Below are 22,471 nucleotides of genomic sequence, written 5' to 3'. Positions count from 1 at the left end.
ACAGTGTCAAAAGCAGCTTTTCCCCATCCTGCTGCTAAATTAAAACTGGGAAAGCAATATGCTGCTATTGCTTTTACTGTGAATCCATCTGCAGCCTGTCACAGTTCATCATCAGGTGGATGTACATATTTAATGAAGTACCTGACTAGTGTTATAATACTGCATTGTGCTAGTATTTGAAGATTACCTCATAAGTGAGAAAATTACACAGGCAGTTGGTGCCTTGGTCTTGGCTTATTTCATGACTTTTTGAGGGAGTAGGTATGGTTATTTTCTTAGTTTTACAGTCATAGGCTGTCATCCTTACCTGATAATCATACCTGGAAATTACGCTTCACAGAACACACTCAGCTGTTGTACTTACAACTCACCCCTCCATGCTTGTGACCCATTCTTCTCTCAGGTCACATATCCCAGGCCCGACTGGACTCCTTTAACCCAGCCTGGACATCCCCACAACTCGCAGTTGACAACAACACATGTGAATTGAACTAATTAAATTAATATTTAGAGTCAGGTAGAAGAATATCTCTTAGGCCTATAAACTCAGCTATATCTGGATTATAGTTTTTACTTCATCTAAAGAAAAATGTATATGCTGAAGAGGGTGATGGATTCATAAAAAAAGGTCAAAAGAAATAAACCTGGTCAATATTTGCTGATAGTTTTCAAAATAGTTGAAACCTGACTCTCACACAAATAAAAAGTTAGCCAAAATTTATAAAATGCACTAATGAAGGAAATAGCTAAATAGTGTCCTGGTACACAGAAAAATTTAAGACAATGGATAATTAATGGAAGGGGAAATGCTAAAATATGATTACAAATTTAGATATACAATAGGTTAATATTGATTATGATAGCAATTTCAGTAAAAACAACATCCTATGGCAATTACTGAATTGGCTTCAAATCTTGCTCCAAAAAAGTTCAAAAGCTATCTGCAAAGACTACATCTCAAAAATGATGGTGACACAGGAAGCTCCTGATTTTCCCTTCTCCTGTGGATGGCTCAAATATACATCTGTATACAGAGTAATTCCCTCTGAGAGAAATCCAGAATCTAGTTGAGTGACTCATTTACACAGGTGACTGAGAAAATACCAGTATCAAAACGGATAGGAAAGGCTGAGACAAACTCTCACCACAAATTATATCCCAGCACATAGCTGTAAAGTCAGGTGAGAACCCCAACTCTCAGCTTCTCCCTGAGGAGCAAAGACTTTGGGACATCTAACATCTCAAACTTTATGGCTCCCACCCAAGGGATAGACCCCCAAATCACCTATATCTGATAATAAATGGGGCTTCTATTCATGAGTCCCCCAAGACTATGACAAACAAAGAAACAGCTGAAAAGCTGCTGTGGCTCACAACTATACACCAGGCCTCAGGTCAAGAGAATAGGCAAAAATGTCAATCTCCCAGTTTCACACTCTCCCCACTTCTGTCTGACAACCCAACTTCTACTCAGCCTGCATCTAGGTGCTGACTTCAAGTCTCCCCTTAGGGACACTGGCATGTCTCGACACACACTCAACTACTAGAGCCACTAGGAACAAATATGGCAGCACTGAAATAACAAGAGTTTGAGAGGCAACCAGGAACTCTGGTCACACTGATTGATAAGGCACTTGCCTACACAAAACCAATCTTTAAAGACTGGGAGATGTGGCTAATGTGCAGAAACCAAAATAGACAATCAAGGAAAATAAAGTAGGAGAATATGTTACAAACAAAAAATAAGACACATTTCCATAAATCAATCTTAATGAAATAGAGATAAGGGATTTACCCATTAGAGAGTTCAAAGTATGGTTATAAAGAAATTCAGGAAAACAATGTATGAACAAAGTGAGAATTTCAACAAAGAGAAAATATTTAAAAGGTACTACCAGAAAATCACAGAGCTGAGGAACATATTATTAACTGAATTGAATAATTCAACAGAGAGGTTCAACGACAGATTTGATTAATCAGAAGAAATAGCAAACTTGAAGACAAGATAGTGGAATTCATTCAATCAGAGAAGCAAAAACAAACTAATAAAAAAGAGTGAAAAAGAGTGAAGATGACTTAAAGGTTTATGGGATACTGTCAATATACTCATTATAGGGATCCCAAAATGAGAAGAGACAGAGAAAGGGGCAGGATGTTTTTTCAAAGAAAAAATGGCTGAAAATTTCCCTAACCTAAAGGAATAAACAGACATCCAGATCTAGGAAGCCCAGAGTATCAAATAGGATAAAAACAAAGATACCCACATTAAGTGCTTTTTAATTAAATTGTTAGAATTTAAAGAAAAATCAAAAATCTTAGAAGCACCAAGAGAAAAGCAACTACTTATATACAAGGGAATTCCTATAACATCATCAGTGGATTTTTCAGAAGAAATCTTACAGACCACGAGGGAGTAAGATGATATATTCAAAGTGCTGCAAGAAAATATCTGCTGACCAAGAAACTTTACTCAGCAATGTTCTCTTTAAAATTTCAAGAAGAGATAAAAAGCTTCCCAGACAAACAAAAGTTGAAGGAGTTCATCACCTCTAGACCAGCCTTACGAGAAATGTTAAAGGGACTTCTTCAAGCTAAACAAAAGGACATTAGTACATTAATAACAATTAGTACATTAGGACATTAATTAACAATTAGGACATTAATAACAATTAGTAGCAGGAAAGCATATGAAACTTTAAAACTCACTAGAAAAAGGTAAATATAATTAAATTCAGAATGCTATAATACTGTGGGATGGTAGGTAAATCACTTGGTGATTTTACCCTTATAAAAATGTTAAAAGACAAAAGTATTAACAATAACTATAACTACAATAACTTCTTAAGTGATACACAATATAAAAAGATGTAAATTGTGACATCAAAAACATAACATGTAGGATAGGGGAATGTCAAACTGCAAAACTTTTGTATGTATTGGAAATGATAGTAGCTTGAAATACACTCTTATAAAACTATAAGATGTTTTGTGAAAACCTTATAGTAAACACAAAACAAAAACCTATAGTAGATACACAAAAGATCAAGAGAAAACAATCACAGCATACTGTGACATAATATCATCAAAACACAAAGAAAGAGAGCAAGAGAAGTATAAAGGAACAAAGAAACTATAAAAAAGCCAGAGAACAATGAACAAAAAGGCCAGAGTAGTTATGTACCCTTAGACAAACAATGTAAATATAACTGGATGAAACTCTCCAATCTAAAGACACAGAATGGCTGAATAGATGAAAACATAAGACCCAAATATATGCAATTTACAAGAGATTCACTTTCACTTTAAGGACACACAAAGATTGAAAGTAAAAGGATGGAAGAAGATATTCCATGCAAATGGAAACCAAAAGAAACCAAGGATAGCTATCCTTATATGAGACAAAACAGACTTTAAGCCAATAAGTGTAATAAGAAGCAAATAAAGTTATATAATGATAAAGGGATGAATTCAAAGGTCATAACAACTGTAATATTTATGCACCAAACATAGCAGCACCTAAATATATAAAGCAAATATTAACAGATCTGTAGAGAGAAGTAGACAGTAATACAATAATAGTAAGAAACTTCAATACCCCACTTTCAGCAATGGAGAGCTCAACCAGACAGAAAATCATTAAGAAAAAAACTGAACTTAAACTACACATTAGACCAGGTATACCTAACAGACACATACAGAACATTCCATCCAACAGCAATGGAACACACATTATTCTCAAGCACACATAGAACATTTTCCAGGATAGAACACACATTATGCCACAAAGTAAGTCTCCATACGTGTAATAAGATTGAAATCATACCAGGCATCTTTTATGACCAATGAATATGACAACAGAAATAAATTACAGGGAAAAACTAGAATATTCACAAATATGTGGAGATTAGACAACATGCTCCTAAACAACCAAAAGGTCAAGAAGAAATTTTTAAAACTGTATCTTGAGACAAAAGAAAATGGAAGCACAACACACCAAAACTTATGGATGTAGCAAAATTAAAGGAAGGAATACTAGAGAGATAAATGCTTACATTAAGCAAAAACAAAGTTCTCAAATAAACAACGTAACATTATGCTTCAAGGAACTAGAATAGAAAAGGGACAGACTAAGTCCCAAAGTCAGTAGAAGGATAGAAATAACAAAAGGTCAAAGCAGAAATAAACAAAACAGAGACTACAAAAAGAAAAATAGAAAAGATCAATGAAACTAAGAGCTGGTTTTTTGGAAAGATAAACAGAATTGGCAAACTTTTAGCTAGATTAATTAGCAAAAAAGAGAGGCTTCACATACATAAAGTCAGAAATCAAAGAGGAAACATTACAGAAATACTACAGATCGTAATAAATTACCATGAACAATTATACACAAATTAGATAACCTAAAAGAAATGGATAAATTCCTAGAAACATTATACTTCCCAGGACCAAATGATGAAGAAATAAAAAACCTGAACAGAACAATTACCAGTAAGTAGATTGATTCAGTAATCAAAAATTTCCCAACAAAGAAAAGTCCAAGACCAAATGGCTTCATTGGTGAATTCTATCAACCATTTAAAGAATTAATGCCAATCCAACTCAAACTCCTCCAAAACACTGACAAGGAGGCTGTTACCAAACAGACCAGAGACAATAAATGCCAGTAAGGATGTGGAGCAAAAGAACCATTATATAGTCTTGATGGGAATATAAAGTGATATAGCCACTAGGAAAAACAGTGTGGAGCTGTCTTAAGAAATTAAAAATAGATTGTTTTTACACATTGATCCCACTTCTGGGTATATATCTCATGGAAATGAAATCATTAACTCAAAGAGTTAGAAAGGATTCTGAACTGAATGAAAATGAAAACATAGAATGTGTAGAATCCTGCTTGTACTTCTATGTTCCCTGCAGAATAATTCACAAATAACCAAGTTATGGAAACAACCTAAGTGTCTGTCAGTGGATAACTGGATTGGATAAAGATATGGTGTGTGTGTGTGTGTGTGTGTGTGTGTGTGTGTGTGTGTGCACGCGTGCACGCACATATACATGTGTATTGGAATGTCATTTTGCCTTAAAAAGAAGGAAGTCATGGCATTTGCAACAACACGGATTAATCTAGAGACCGTTATGCTAAGAGAAATCAGCCAGACAGAGAAAAACAAATACTACATGGCATCACCTATATGTCAAATATAAAAAGGAAAAAGTCAAACCCATAGATAGAGGGTAGAATGGTAGTTGCCAGCGGCTGAGGGATGGGGAAAACAGGAGATGTTGGTAAAGGGTACGAACTTGCAATATACAGTCTGAGCATCTCATGTATAACATGACAACTATAATTGGTAATGATATATGATTAAAATTTGCTAAAAGAGTAGAACTTAAGTGTTTTCACACACACCTACAAAAAGTAGAACATCCATTGGTATCTTCCCCCTGCTCCATTGATATCTAATAATAGGTAAGAGCAAAGTATGACCTTTGACCATATATTCAGCCTGTTTAGGGTTCCTGTTCTTATAAAAGTGAAATTTAAAAAAAAGTCCTACCTCATTGGATGACTGTAAAAATTGAACATTACATATATAAAGGGCTTAGAATGTGCCTCACATATTATGCTGTTTGCATATGTATAAGTCTTAATTATTATCCCATATCATTGCTATTATTATTATTATATTATAATTATATAAAATTATAATGTGTGTGCAGGTCACACAAACTTAGTACTCTTTACTCTGACAGGATATATGCAAAAATATACACAGGATATTCACTTGAGCATCAGTTTATTATTAATTTGCTGGTTCTGTTTGTTTATTCTTGCATACCAGAACTTCCTATTTTGACATGTTTTGGTGACTTACTGAATAATGACCATCATGTCTATGGTTTTGAAAGTACTCACAATACCTCACACCATACTAATTTCTAATTCACCTGCCTAAAATACCGGCTACTTTTAGGGTATCTCAAATCCCACCTTTCATGTCATTACTAAGTGAGAAGTTTGAGGAAATATCTTAACTAATCTGAGCATAAATATGAAACATTTTACTTTTCCAATCATAGTTCTTCATATGAATAATATCAGCCCTTCCCTTTAGATTCTAACTTGGACAAGTTTATAAATTCCCACTGTTCTGGCTCATCAGTTCATGTTCACCTACTCTGCAGAATTTCTATATATTCCTTGGAAATATCATTTTGCACTGCAATAATTCAAGACATTTCTCACACTTTCTATTACTCCAACTAATGACCACGTGTTCACAACTGCCTGTCCCTTATCCCCTGCCTTATCTGACCTAAGTTTAGTCAGTCTTCTGTCTTCCCAACAGGTCCCTGAATATGGCTCTCCCCAAGCTCCTGGGGCGAAGCAAGGGTTTAAAGGCAAAACATGCCCCCTGACCTCCAGTACAAAGAATCTGCTCATCACAGGGAGACACATTTACTGCCAGACCAAACCCAAGATGCTATCTGCTCATTCTCCCTCACTTGCCAATATCCCCTTCAAAGTTTCCACTAGTCCTGCTTACTTCTCTCTATAAAAGAAAAGACTTTTCTGTTTGATTCTGATATGCTTGCAGATCTCTGAAATCAGAGTGTTCTCCATAGTGTGACATCCTTTTTGAATAAAATCTCTCCTTATCGGTCTGGATATGCTTTTATTTGATACTGATATAGACTCTTACAATATTTCTTTCTGAGGCATAGCTTTTATTAGATTTTATTATAGAATAAAATAATTAATTAACCAAATTAACTCTGCTTTCCCCTCTAATAAATCCATATTAAACTATCCTTTCCCACCATCCCATAAAAATTACCCTAGAATATTTAACATTACACAGGACATAGTAACACAATAAATGTGTGGTTTAATTTTGTTTTATGTGACCTCTCTGAGCTTTTACATCATACTATATAACGTAGAGGAACTCTCTCTCTCTCTCTCTCTCTCTCTCTCTCTCTGAAAAATATGACATTAATTCTTGAGTTCTGTTTCTTTACAATAATCCATTCCTTCCCTTTCAATTTCCTAGGTATTTGGCAATATTCCCAGGCCTCATTCATTCAAGGTGCTCCTTCATCAAACATTTATTGAAGGTTTATCCTGTTCCCTAGCATTTTGATAAGAGCTATGGATACTATTATAAACAACACAGGTGTAACACACGTCTTTCTCTGGAGGTAAAAATTATAGAAACACTTGTGCTTTTCTCTATTATTATCAGATCTCCTAGGTCTCCCTCTCCCTTGTAAGCTAAGTTCTATTGCACATTTTAAAATACTTCATAAAGATTACTCACAAAGTTCTTTTTGTCAACTACCATTAAGTTAATTCTGCTTTATGATGAATTGGCATAACCAAAATTGTCTTGATTGCTGACTTTTATTCTTATAGTTGTAGCATTGTCACAATTACTATTTAGGATTTTTGGGGTTGAAAGTGACAGAAACTAACAAAAAAAAATTATAACCTCACATTCAGATTCAGTTAAAGCACAGTCCAGGTGCTCAGAGGTCATTAAGCATCTATCTCCCTACCTTCTCTGATTTTCTCTGCAATAACTTTTTTATAAGACAGAATCTCCCCACAATAGGACAAAAAGTACAAAAGAATTTCAATTATATATTCCATGAACCTAGCAAATTTAGCTTAAAAAAAAGTTTAGTTTTTGAAAAAAAAATTTCTGGGAATGTCTGAGTTTATACATTTGTCAGTAAGATGTTGGTGCTCCAGTTAGCAAAGTCTGGGCCACATGACCATGTTAAAGTTAGGGGTAAGTGAGTTGACATTAACCATAGTAGAGCCACGTGGACCAAGAGTGGAAGAAAGGTGGTTTCAATAAGAGATGCAAGCCACTGTCAGCAGAAGGGAAATAATGACCACTAAAACTTGGGCATGTCTAAAGGGTACAGGGTACCAAGGTGACCCCAGAAGTGGAGCCTGCATGTTGCCTTTGCCAGGACTGGTTGTGCCACTTGCAAGAAAAAGCCACAGAAGTGTGTGAGCCTCTACTGTTCTTCCCGACCAGCATGTTTTTGCACAGATATTGGTAACAGGATCTCCACAGGATGTAGCAATACAAGAAAATTCCAGGAGATACAACTTTTGTACAAGTGTCTTATGTGATTTCATATCGTTATCCTCCAATCAGCTTCAGTTCACAGGAATACTTGCTGGGACAGAAGGACAAAGTTCACCTCCCCCTTCTCACCACTTGCCCTCCTGTGTCTACACTCATTCTCAGACTAACTCTAACTTTCACCTCAATGAGCACCATTCATGTAGGAGACCAAAGAAGAGTCAGATATAGTACAAAGATAGCTCCATCCTGTAAACAGGTGTCCGTTTCCCGTTCTCCTCAATGCCATGTTTTTTCTCATTTTGTGCTTTTCATTGCTAATTTCGCTGTTTAGAGTGGGTCATGCTGGAATGCTGTCCAGTGTTCTTAAACACAAAAAGTCTGTGATGTGCCTTAAGGAAAAATACGAGAGTGACATAAGCTTTATTCAGGTATGAGAGTGTTACTGGCCATGAGTCCAATGTTAATTGCATTAACAATACATACTAAATAAGATGTTTGTCAACAAAAACATACATAAAACAGGGTGTGTGTTACTCAGTTGATAAAAATGTGTGACCAAAGGCAGATCACAGGAACCTAGGAACCACGGGTCAGTATTTGCTATTTTAGTGTTTGTGAAGACTTTACAGACATAAGTACCTCAAATAATGGCAACTGACTGTAAATAGTCTATATTGTGCTAGATTTATTATTGCTAGAAGTGAAAAATAATGTGGTGATATTTTAGAAAATAATCGTAGGGGAAGAAACATATTTTGGAGTGGAGGTAAGGAAACCAAACTTCTCTAAAACATTTCCCAAGGAAGAAGCTGAAATATAAAGGATAAGGAAAAACATCAGTCATTATTTTGGAAATAGACAAAAGACTGATTTCTGAATAATATTCTGTTGTAACAAGATGCTAAATACAGAAAGAGCTAGGGGGAGCACCCACCAATCAGATGACCATTTCATTTCTATTCTTCACAATTGGTCTGTTTAACTTATTGAGGAATAACTAACAAACATAATATTTGAATTGTACATGATGATTAGATGTACATATATACTTTAGAACAATTACCAAGATCAAGATAATTAAAATATCTATCACTTCACATAATTAGCTCTTTTTTGTGTACATGTGGTACAAACACTTAAGATCTCTCAGCAATTTCAAGCACATGACACCATATTATTAACTCTAGTCACCATGCCATACAGATCCTCAGAACTTTCATTTTTCTAATAACTGAAAATTTGTACCCTTTGATCTACATCAACCCATTTTCTCCTCTCCAGCCCCTGAGAACCACCTTTCTAGTATCTGTTTCTGTGTAATGAGATTTTTTTTAAAATTCCACATCTTTCTCTCTCTGGCTTATTTCACTTAGCATAATGCTCTCCAGATTCATCCATGTTCTACAAGTGGCAGGACTTCCTCCTTTTTGTGGCTGATTCATATTCCATTGTGTATACATGTCACATTTTCTTTATCCATTCATCCACTGATGAACACTTAGCTGTTTCCATATCTTGGCTATTGTGAATAATGATGCAATGAATATGGGTATGCAGATATCTCTTTGAGATACTTATTTCATTTCTTCAGAAATATAGTCAGGTGTGGGATTACTAGATTACATAGAAGTTTATTTTCAATTTTTTGAGGAATCTTCATACTGTTTTCCATATGACTGTATGATTTTATGTTCCTTCCAAAAGTGTATTAAGAATTTCCTTTTCTAGGGGCATCTCAGTGGCTCAGTTGGTGGAGTGTCTGACTCTTGATTTCGGCTCCAGTCATGATCTCAGAGTCATGAGATTGAGTCCTGCATTAGGCTCCATGCTGGGCATGAAGACTACTTGAGATTCTCTCCCTCTCCCTCTGTCCTTACCCTGCTAAGAAAGAAAGAAAGAAAGAAAGAAAGAAAGAAAGAAAGAAAGAAAGAAAGAAAGAAAGAAAGAAAGAAAGAAAGAAAGAAAGAAAGGAAGGAAGGAAGGAAGGAAGGAAGGAAGGAAGGAAGGAAGGAAGGAAGGAAGGAAGGAAAAGAAAAGGGAATTTCCTTTTCTCTACATCCTCTCCAGTATCTGTTATCTCGTGTTTTTTGTTTTGTTTTGTTTTCATTACAACCATCCTAACAGTACACGTGTAAAAGAATATCTCAATATGGCTTTGATTTGATTTCTGTGATGAGTAATGATGTTGAGCACCTTTTATATATATTGGCCATTTGTAGATCATCTCTGGAAAAATATCTATTTGGGTCCTTTGCCCGTTTTTTAATTGTATTATTTGGGGCTTTTTGGAGTTTTGTTATTTTTTTGTTTGTTTTTGCTATAAAGTTATGAGTTCTTTATACATATTTTGGACATTAACCCCTCATCACAGGTTAGTATAAATTAGTTCCTCCCAAGGGAACCTGGGTGGCTCAGTTGATTAAGCCTCTGACTCTTGGTTTCAGCTCAGTTCATGATCTCATGGTTTGTGGGATCGAGCCCTACATCTGTGCTGACACAGTGCAGAGCCTGCTTGGCATTCTCTCTCTCACTCTACCTCTCCCCTATTTGTACCTCTCTCTCTCTCTCAAAATTAATAAATAACCTTTAAAATTTTATATTTGAAATTAAAAAAAATTGTTCCTCCTATTCTGTAGGTTGCCTTTTCAATATATTATTTCCTTTGCTGTGCAGAAGCTCTTTAGTATAGTCTCATGTTTTTATTTTAGCTTTTGTTGCCTGGGATTTTGATGTGTTAACTCTTTTTTTTTTTTTTAACTAGGCAAAAACTTTATTAACCTTGTTTCAAAGTTTATTCCCAGGCTTCTTCAGCTTAATTAGCTGCAAAGAATGAATTGTGTATAAGCAAAAACTGAAAAGAGTGGCAGTGTCCAAGGAGCTTGGGCTTAAAATACTAAAGATCTAGATTTTAGCATAACCATGAAAAAATTTTTAAAAAGCACTCATAATATAAAATAGCAGCTCCCAGTAACTTCTTCAAGTTTTATTTTCTTCAGAAGTTGACTCAACTCAGTTTGTTTCCTTCTTGGAAGCTTCATCAAAATTTTCCACAAGATCTGGAACTTCATCATCATCCCCTCTGGTAGTGAGTGGTGCTTTTCCATCCACAGATTCTTCCTAAACTAGTCAGACTTGCTGTACCACGTTGATTTAAGATCTTGGGTAGCACTTCTGTCAGCTGTTTGGTCTCAGGGTGGCCTTTGTAACAGTCAAAGTGTTTGCTGCCAGGGAAGCCTGGACTTAGGGTTGTTGAAGTGGATCACTGTTCCCTGGTTTGTGAACATATTCATTTCTTCAATGCTAGAGATACTGTTTACCCCTAACTTCTTGAAAGAGAACTGAAATTTGTTATCATCTACTATAGCCTTTCTATGAACCACCTTCTGTCAGCTAACAGTTCTTTTCCCACTAACATGCACTTGTGCTTGCAGTTTGCCGAGTTTCCCCAAACTCATGATAGTTTATTGCTCATGATAGTTTATTTCATCTTGGAACAGAAATAGGACCATGTGGGGGACTAGGGCTGGCGCTCAGGAGATCTCAGGTAGACCAGCTGAGATTAGGTGAGCTCACATGGGAACACAAAATGGCAGCTAACTCACTGATTTTTAAAGGTTCTCTTTCCACATGAGCACAAGCAACCACTTCCACTCCCCATCCCTGCCACCACTAACCAAGATTTTAGAAATCACGACATTCACCTCAACTCCTTCCACAACATGCAACCCATACAGATGGAAGATAAAACCTAGAGGAAGAAAGCGATATTTTCCAACATCCTACATTCAAACCTTACCCCGTCAGGGGTGGCGTGGGCCTCTTATTCACCCTAAATCAGAATTCTACCAGTGGGTTTGGAGTCTTATTAGCAAGCCCACTATGTGATTCAGCAAATCCCGGGGCCTGATTTTTCCTAACATCTGTCTAACAGACAAGTTTCAAAATATTTTTCTAGAAAATGCTGACTACAAGGAAATGAAAATAGGCTATTTCATGCATAATAAAAAGAAAAAATCTAAAAGATTTCAGGAGCCCAACAGAGAATTAGATTAGTAGAATTTACATTCAAATGAAGGTAATGGGTATTTTTTCAATGTTCTCATCATTTCTTCACCAACTTAAAGGCTAGTACTGATATAAAGCACTACATAATTAAAAGTTACCTGAAATCCCAAATTGCTGGCCAACAGATCAAAGTAATTCACACTTATGGAGTTTTTCTTTCAAAATTAGTAAGGCAAATGGAAATCCCAACCATTACATTATGCCTAAATAACCTAACAAAGTAGTTACCATCTTGACGAGAATTCTGACTAAAATGATGTACTAGAACCTACCCATGTTTTGCATAGGGAGACAGTACAGCTTCTTGTGAAATGTATATGCAGGCTATTCATTATGCCTGGCTTCAAATCCTGGTTTCATAATTTACTAGTTAGGTGACCTTGCAAATACTGCCCATGAAGCATCTAAAACCAAACAGTGCTAAATGCTAACACTTTAAAGGCTTTTATCCAAAACACTGTTGGAGAAATAGAATTTAAAAACAAACCTCAGGGCACCGGCATAGCTCAGTTGGCTAAGTATCTGACTGCAGCTCAGGTCATGATCTTGCAGTTCGTGAGTTCAAGCCCCACATCAGGATCTGTGCCGACAGCTCAGAGCCTGGAGCCTGCTTGGGATTCTGTGTCTCCCTCTCTCTGCCCCTCCCCCATTTGCACTCTGTCTTTGTCTCTCAAAAATGAATAAACATTAAAAAATTTTTTTAAATAAAAAACAAGTCTCCTCCCAAACCAGAAAATCTTTCTGCAAAGGTAGAAGAGAACAAAGACAATTTTACTATCAAATAAGCATTAGCATTAAAGCATAATGTGATACACATCACAGGAAATCTGCTAAGAGATTGTAAAAGGCAGAAAGAAGTTTCACCCTTTTATATAGCCAATAGAAACACCCATTATATACATATTCTCAAAAATAAAAACAAAACCCCATAACCAGTCCTCAAGTAAGAGGACTAGATAGGACCACCTGTCACACAAGTTCATCCTAAATTCACCTGGTAATTGGGGTGGTACTCTGTGTTTGCTAACTGTCTTTGTCCAAAGGAAAAATAAACTCATATCTTTATGACAAGAAGTAGCATTACATTGCGCAGTTAGACACTGCCAGAGTCAGGCTCCTATCTCCCACAATAACTGGTGCTCTATCTTCCCTGATGGTTACATTTCAAGGGGCTGGCTCCCAGGTCCTCGAGAAAGATATTCCTGGGTTGTACAGCTGGTAAGACATTTATTTAGCTGCTTAAAAAAATTAACATACATTTCAAAGCGACCAAGAAAGACCTCAATATTACAAGTTTTCTAAAGTAAATGCTCTAGGAAAAGGGAGGCAGTGGGAAGTCTCATCTTTAATTTTCAGTTAGGAGAACTAAGCTTCTTATTTTTAATTTGTATTTGCTCTCATAATCTCAAAACTCTTAAGGAAACCAAACTTTATTTATTTAAAAATGTAAACTGAAGTTCTACAAGATTCTCCTTTATAAAATTCTATTAAGCTTATTTTTCTTTCCTTTTTTTCAGAAAAAAAGAATCAATGTTTCTGAACCAAATAATAACAAGGCCCAATTGTCACTTAAGGTGGGATAAGTGTCATATATTATTCAGTTTAATTTAGCTATACATTAGCTACAATTTCTGCTGTGTTGTTTTCCATATATACATTTTTTTTTATTTTCCCTTATTTTTCACGAAAGCTCTCGTCATGGGAGCACACTGCTGACAGTACCAAGGGCCTCTTGCACCTGGCAGAATGAGAAAATAAGGAGGTAAATGAGTAAGAGAACGAGCAGCCACTGTCTTCCTTTCGACATTCCTAGAACATATTCATCAAATACATACTTAATAATATTTCAAAATCAATGAAAGATAGCAGCAATTTCTTTTGATAAAGCTGCCAACGCTTTTAGTTTCTCTCTACTCCATACTTTGGCCTGCCCTCGTGTATCTATTAGTAGGTTCACAACTATGCACACAGAAAGACTCACATAAGCAAGCTCTTAGATCCAACTGTCTAAAGATATACAGGAGACTATTAAAATTCACTATGTTAAGGGTGCCAAAAAAGGTAAGGAGAAGTGTGTCATCTCTACTAGAATACATTATTTTCAAACACAAGAGACTAAAAATGTTTAAATAGAGTATGGAAAAGTCATTCATAACCTCCTCTTCCTTTCTTTTTTCAATAGACCCAATAAGACTATAGTGATATGATTTTATTTACTTGTCATCACAAATAGAAGGCGACCTTGGCAGGAGCAATATTATAAGCAAGAAGAATAAACCAACACTGATGTGGTATAGTTTGGAAAGTAAAATGAGAATTACTTCTCTCATCTCAGCCTGGAAATTTTCCTGAAATTACGCCATTAGTGCTTCATTCTTTTAACTTCTTAGGAATACCAATTAAAATACATAGGCCTCCCAAAGAGATAAGATGAGGCTACCTTCATGGTCATATGGTTCTCAGGGAGACTAATATCACAAGATATTTACAACAATGAAGCCAAGCTGACAAGCAATGATATAAGGGTACTTTTGTGAGGCAAATTCATCCCAAGGTTAAGTTCTGACACAATACAATCTATTTCTGAAGGACAGTAGCAGGAAACCCTTAAGGAGACATGTGAGGTATCTGCACATGTGAAGGAGATGCTCCCAGAAAGAATATTTCTGAAAAGGGAAAGAAAACAAGGACCATAGCCCATCTTTGCCATCTGTGTCACTTTGCTTTCATAGATCAGGTAATTCAGAACAAAGTACAAAAGATATATATCGTCCTTGTCCTTCCAACAGTCAATAGCCAGTCAGATGAGTGGATTCAGTGAACACTAAAATGCAAGTGTACAGACGAAATAATTTTCACTATAACAAAAAGTATTATTACTGCACTTACCCTGTAAACAAAATGGCTTAAAAGATCACATTATGCCTTCCTTAAGAGATATTTCAACTACCTTTTGAAACATTTAAGATTTAAAGGAAGTTCTGTTTTTGTGTTTCTTTTTGTTTTTTAGCGCAAAATATTCCAGGTTTATCTTACACTTTCTGTATCCCAGTCCTGAAATCATTCATTTCTCTAGGCACCCCTGGGTCCTGGTAGGAGGAAAGCAATAGATTTAGAAAACAAGTTAGCGACTCTCGGGGTAGTTACTAGAATGGTCATTTCCTTACTGGTAGGCCTTTCCAGAACTATGCAAAAACCCAGATACATATGTTTGTATATCTTTATGCATTTGTCCATTTTACATGTATATAAAACCTTGATTTCATATGGATAACTGCAATTCTAAGCCAACTATACAAGAATCAATCTAACCTTTCTATTTTCCTTGTAATTATTCCTCATTTTACAGGTGGACAGACTGAGGTCTTGGGAGATTATCCAAGGTCACATGGCTGCTAAGAGCTCTTAACCACTTTAAACTAAAATTTTTTTAATGTTTATTTTTTTTAGAGAGAGAGAGAGACAGAGAGAGACAGAGCAAGTGGGGGAAGAGCAGAGAGAGAGGGAGACACAGAATCCGAAGCAGGCTTCAGGCTCTGAGCTGTCAGCACTGAGCCCATCGCAGGACCTGTGCCGAAGTCAGATGCTTAACCACCTGAGCCACCCAGGCGCCCCTCTTAACCATTTTAGAAACAGAAAGAATCCCCTGAGAACTCTGTCTCTAAGTCATTTTGTGGAATTCAATAAGTGGCTATAGGATCCCAACTCTAAATAGAAAAGTTGCCGAGTGGAAAACACAAAGTCCTTTTCTAGTTCTGTTTTTATAACTGCTGAGATCAAGCAAGTTTGTTCACCTTCAACAACCTGAAGTCTGTTAGTTCCATAAAGTGTATCTAAGTGTAACAGAGCCATATTGCCATTGCAGGAAAAACACAGGACACAAGATAAACTAGTGTTTTCTTTGACTTCAACAGTAAAAGTTTGCATGGAATGGAACTACACACCTAAAGAAAAAAAAAACTGTAGTCCTACATTTGAGCTCTTCGTGATCTAAGCCTCTTTTTTATTTTCGGATTTCAGAAAACCATCTCCAGTCAAATAAGAATACTAAAAAGCAGTCAACAATACCATACTCATCTGAGTCCTCTGACCTTATGTTCATAAATTACCACTTACATGTTTCTTTGCTTCAGTCTTTACTCTTGGAATCATTTGAAGGTTTATAAACCAGTAAATAATATCCCTTTAATATTTAGTAATGCTTTTAGAATGTGGCTTAATAATTCAAGGAATGTTTTGCCAATTCAAGATGACAATTTTTATAGGAAAAAAACATCTAAAATTACACTATTTACTCCAGTTTATGCATATATATAAAGTTTAAAACACATGTCATAAACCATAGATCACATATGGCATAATTGATATTTCATGTAATTGAGGGAGCAATCCCAAATTAATTAGAGATCAAAATAACTTATATGAGCAGCAGTAATTCCTGAAGTTAATCCTTTCTACTTATAGCATGATTCAATTTTATACCCTTATTTCATTTGAGGAAAAAAAGTCCTTTTCTGTCTTTCAAAAATTGGTAGGTATTAATAAGTACTTATATTCTGTTCACTCCATTCAAGAGATAGTTTAAATAAACACAATTTAAAGTCATCAAAATAAACACCAGAAATGCAAAAGACTCTTACAAAAACAGATTTATAACATTTGTCAAAAGTAATATCATATAAATGCATCATAAAGAAATACGAACTCAGAACCTTTCCATTTTAGAAGGAGGAGATAAAATTATACCCATTAAAAACAAGAGTTATGGCTATTCTGTCAAACACTGTTAAAACTGACAAGAGCAATTATATATTTTCTCTAAAAATTTAAATGTTCTTAAATACAGATATAACCAATTCACATGAAACTTGTAAAAGAGCTGTTCCCATTAGATAAATAAACTTGTATTTATTATATAATATATTCTCTATATTTGCTGAAGTACAAAATAGGATCAGAGTTGATACAATATGCATAGTAAATAATTCTAAATTGATATCCCACTAGTGAAGCCCATTACGTCTTCAGTTATGATAATTAAAAGAACTGTAAGTGTGCTTACACAGCCCAAGTAGGATTAAGCCTAGTTACTACTGCTTTTCATAGAAGAGACCAGAAAATTGGGTTAATCCACTGAAAGCCCTTTTTCCCCTCTAATGGTGCTGACATTTCTTGGTATCCCTGCTAGAACAAGGATTCCAGAAGTCTGGTGCAAACACACAGCATAGGGGGGCACCTGGGTGGCTCAGTCAGTTAACTGTCTGGCTCTTGGTTTCCGCTCAGGTCATGATCACATGCCTTATGGGTCTGAGCCCCACATCAGGATCTATGATGGGGGTGTGGAGCCTACTTGGGATTCTCTCTCCCTCTCTCTCTCTGCCCCTTCCACGCTTATGCACTCACTCTCTCTCTCAAACAAACAAACAAACATTAAAAAAAAAATGTTTTCTGGGAAAACACGTCCCAGAAGCTGGAGATCTAGGAGTTAGAAGGTAAAGCCTACTTACTGCACTATCACTTTGATAGTCGAGGCTCTTTCCCTTTATTTTAGAATTCTGAAATTGCTAACGTAAGAGTTCATAGTCTCTATGGGGTGGCCAGAGGAAGGGGAAGGAAGTACCTCCTTTCCAGTAGTGAATGCTTTATTCCAATATAAGTCTTGTAGGTATCGACGAGTCTGGGCAGCTTGTTTATCTTATACAGACAGCCCTTTCCCTACATTTAGACACTAGCCAGGTAAGGGAGGGTTCCAGCATCAGGTAAAAGTGGAGCTCAGAACAAGCCCTAACGTCACTGCAGGGGGAGGACTCTGGTTGTTGGTTAGTTCTTACTCATCTCACTATTTGCTAGAGGGCCAGGAATCAGAATCCCTCCCTTGAGGCTGAAAATTGCATCAATACCATTCATTTCCTTTGATCCAAGTAGCAAAAACACAGAGGCTTGGAGCCATTACTCATTCTGCTTCCTCCCATCAGGTCTAAGTCACTGATGAAAATGCTCAGCCTAACTCCATAGCCCAGAATAGAAAGTTCTTCTCTCTCACTGTACCAGGATTAGCTTCTAAGGTGGTTTCCTTCAAGGCAAAAGCCCATAGTGATACACAAGACAAAGAAATTTTTTGTTTCCAAGTCACAAACATTAGACACTTCAGATCAGCAGACTTTAACATTCACTAGGCTTAGAGAAGACAGTTTCACTTCTAAGTCTGTTTTAGCTATAAAATGGGAATAATAATACTTGGTCTCATTACCTCCAAAGATTGTTTTGAGGGAATGAAATTAGATAAGAAAAAGAGGTTTAAAAAGATTGAAATAATTATAGCATTTTATTATCTTCAAATCCTTCTATTCTCATACGATCAATATTAATTTTATAATCTCTGTTCAATTGGTAAATTGTGTTCAAAATAACTGGTGGTAGAAAGGTTATCACTTTACTTATTACCTAGTGATGTTAAGTGACAAAACACAGAGAGGCATATAAAAGTTATGTCACATGTTCCAATATTGGTATTAGGCTTGTACCTATTTCATCATATTCATCCCTGTCTTTCGCAGTGTTATGTTTCATTTTTCTCCTTTATCCCTTCTTCATTGTCCCTATTCCAAGTAGTGCCCAAGGTATTTCTTACCTACACCAAGATCTTCAATAAAAAGGCATCTATCCACTGAAAGAATATGATTCACTTCACACATTAAATATGGTAACTATTTTCTTTCCTGTCTATAAACCAAATCCACAGAACAAGTGTGTGTGTGTGTGTGTGTGTGTGTGTGTGTGTGTGTGTGTGTGTATAATATGTTTTAGTGGAGAAGGAAAGATACATTCTACAAATTTTATCTAACATCTGACACACCAATGCAGTAACTTTCATGTGAAAGTAAAGATTATTTACCAAGCAACTGGTCCCAAGGTAAAATAAATAGTGTGCATTGGTCCAGTTTATAAATGTTCAGTATTTGGAATGAAGACTATTTCATGGTAAGTAAGATTAAAATCAGAAGTGACCTCAAAAAGAGGAGTGTATATGCAGTCATATTTTAATAGAGATGGGGAAATACTTGGGCATTGGCTGGAACTGCCAGGCATGGACAAGGTCATCATGAACACACTGACCAAAGCAGCCCTCCAAGCAGCAAAACCTGAGTCCTTAAGATCTCCTGATACCTGGAGGAGATGCAGAAGAGCAGGATGAACAAGTCATAGGCCACCAATGCCCTATTTAGAAGAAGAAGTGAACTTCAAAGTCATCACTATGAACCTCACCCGGAAGAATGGAACAGCTATGGAAGGAGACATAAGCTGAAGAAGCACAAGTCCTTGGTCTCTCCGGACCAACTCCCTCAAGTCCTGAGTACTTCCCCACAAGCAGGAAATCAACTTCAAAATCAGACATAAACTCCCAGGAATAGCAGGAGGAAAAGCTACAGAGAAAAACAAGAAAAATTTCCCAGGGCAACTACCCAGATGTGGCAACCAGACTTGAAAAGAGAGAGACAACTCCAAAGCACAAAAATTTATGACTTTTTTTTTCTTATTTTCATTTTTAATAAGTTTAGAAATGAATAAAGGCCAAAGCCATAGTGATAGCAGTTAAAAACTAATTACATTTACAAATAGTAAGAATCTTTTAAGGGTTATTTATACATAAACTTTGGGTCTTTATCTATTAGTTCTTATCTATTAATTTTCTCCAATACAAAATATTTGAACCAAACTTCTGGTATGTGTCTTGTCCCACATATGACACATTTGCTTATACTGTGAAATCAAATTTTTAAAATACTACACTTATCAGGGGCGCCTGGGTGGCGCAGTCGGTTAAGCGTCCGACTTCAGCCAGGTCACGATCTCGCGGTTCGTGAGTTCTAGCCCCGCGTCAGGCTCTGGGCTGATGGCTCGGAGCCTGGAGCCTGTTTCCGATTCTGTGTCTCCCTCTCTCTCTGCCCCTCCCCCGTTCATGCTCTGTCTCTCTCTGTCCCAAAAATAAATAAAAAATGTTGAAAAAAATTAAAAAATAAAATAAAATAAAATAAAATAAAATAAAATAAAATAAAATAAAATACTACACTTATCCAAGAAAAGAATCTAATTCACATATCAACTCTTCTAGGAAACACTTACTGAGACTCCAGACAAACTTGACCTTTCCATTCTCTGGTTTCTATCTATTGGACTTGCTGTCTATACCATGTTATGCCAACCAATTCTATAATATACTATAGAGAATGACCACCCACCATCATGTAATTATAAAGAAATAGAAATTATTATGAGGCTAAACTATATATATGCAATGTAAAAAATGTATATTAAACCTATGCAGATTTGAGGGGGAAATTCAAAATATTGATAAACTTTGATAACCCATGGCATACACAATAATGAATCTCTCTTTTTTTAATGTTTATTTTATTTTTGAGAGAGGGAGAGAGAACACAGCAGGAGAGGAGCAGAGAGAGAGGGAGAGGATCTGAAGTAGGCTCTGCACCAACAGCAGAGAGCCCGATGCAGGGCTCAAACTCACAAACCATGAGATCATGACCTGAGCTGAAGTCAGATGCTCAACTGACTGAGCCACTGAGGTGCTCCAATAATGAATCTCTCTTATGGAGTAAAAATAGTCAATCTGATAAAAGATGATCTTTTGTCATTTTCAAGTGAAGTAACCCAAGAGTTGTAAGGATTAGTTAGAAAGACACCAAAAAACTGAAGAAACGATATTTGAAGGAAGTAACATTCATCAAAATGAAGGTTATAATTCATGATGGGGTGTGTGGAAAGGAGAAATTAAAAAAAAAAAAAGAATGTTTGATTTCAAGTCTTCCTCCCAAATATAGTTAAGGAACAATTTTCATGAACAGGCTTTGAACAGTCCATTTTTAGTAGTCATTGCAAGAACAATGACAATGAAAATACATATGAACATAAATGTGGAACACTGACCTTATTCATCTTACAAAAACTCAAATAAAAGGTAAATAATACCTATATGCTGATAGTGTTCAGCCTTTTGACAATGGTCGTGTCTTAAATATATATACTTAATGATGCATATTTTTAAGGAGAAATACTCTTTAAATATAAGAAATATAGGTTAAATTTTATATGCTATTTTTATATGACATTAAAAAGTATTTAATGTATTTTCTTTTTGCACTTACAAAATTCACAATTATAAGAACTTTAGTTGATAGATACACATGAAATAAAAATGTTGGTTTACAGTGATACATGTGAAATAAATGTGTTGGTTTACAATGGATGTAAAAAAGTAGCCATTTGTTCTAAACAAGTCATAAATTAATTTTAATACATTTTTGAAGAAAACATCTTAGCAATAATTATTACTTTTGGGAGATTTATGAGAGAAGTAGAGTATCTTGCCATTAATTTTTCCTTCTTTAGTGCCCTTTAAAATTTTTTTTATGTTTATTTATTTTTGAGACAAAGAGAAACAGAGCATGAGTAGGGGAGGAGCAGAGAGAGAGGGAGACACAGAATCTGACACAGGCTCCAGGCTCTGAGCTGTCAGCACAGAGCCCGACACAGGGCTCAAACCCAACTGCAAGGTCATGACCTGAGCCACAGTTGGATGCTTAACCAACTGAGCCACCCAGGAACCCCAGTACCCTTTTAAAATGTGTCCCAAAATAATATCAAATATAGTTATGCCTATTCCTTTAAAACTCACAATATTGACAAGAAATACTCATTTAGTAGATACTATTGGGTTACTTCACATGAAAATGACAAAAGATCATCTTTTGTCAATTTGGCTATTTTACTCCATTAGAGAGATTCATTATTGCATATAATATGTCATGGGCTATCAGATGTCAATACACTCTGATTAATGTTCGAGAAATCTTAAATTCTTTTTCTCAAGAGATTAAAGGGAATCAAACACATGTTCTCCCACCTGAGCATGAGATAGTCAAGTTTCTTTCTGGGTTCCAGAAACCATTTAACAGGCATTTCCCCTCAGGAAGATAAAATAAATAAATAATTGTCTATAATGTATTATGAAGCACCATGAGCAGATAAAATACACTTAAAGAAAAAGCTGAAAAAATTTCCACTAAGGAACAAAAGTTGGTTTTACCAACAACACTTTCTAGAAATGGCTATTTTTCAAAAAGAAGTAGACTTCTAACTGATCTCTGCTATCAAAGTCAAGTGTTATTGCCTTGATCTCAGCAATGTTTCAAACAAATATTATCAAAAAAAATAACAAAACAGATAAAGTATAATAAATAATCTGAAACAAAGATAACAAAAGGAGAAAAATTGAAATCATA

At 35.8% G+C, this 22,471-nt stretch overlaps 1 pseudogene; it reads right to left on the bottom strand.

Moving 5' to 3' along the window:
* Positions 1–11,114: 11,114 nt before the first annotated feature.
* LOC112851470 (transcription factor BTF3 pseudogene) lies at positions 11,115–11,560 on the bottom strand (annotated as a pseudogene).
* Between the last annotated feature and the right edge of the window lie 10,911 nt (positions 11,561–22,471).

The sequence above is a fragment of the Puma concolor genome, chromosome D2 (assembly GCF_028749965.1).
Source record: "Puma concolor isolate L17-30 chromosome D2, mPumCon1.1.hap2, whole genome shotgun sequence".
NCBI lineage: Eukaryota > Metazoa > Chordata > Mammalia > Carnivora > Felidae > Puma > Puma concolor.
The sequence above is the reverse complement of the archived record's forward strand: the minus strand, read 5'-3'. Positions and strand labels throughout refer to the sequence as shown.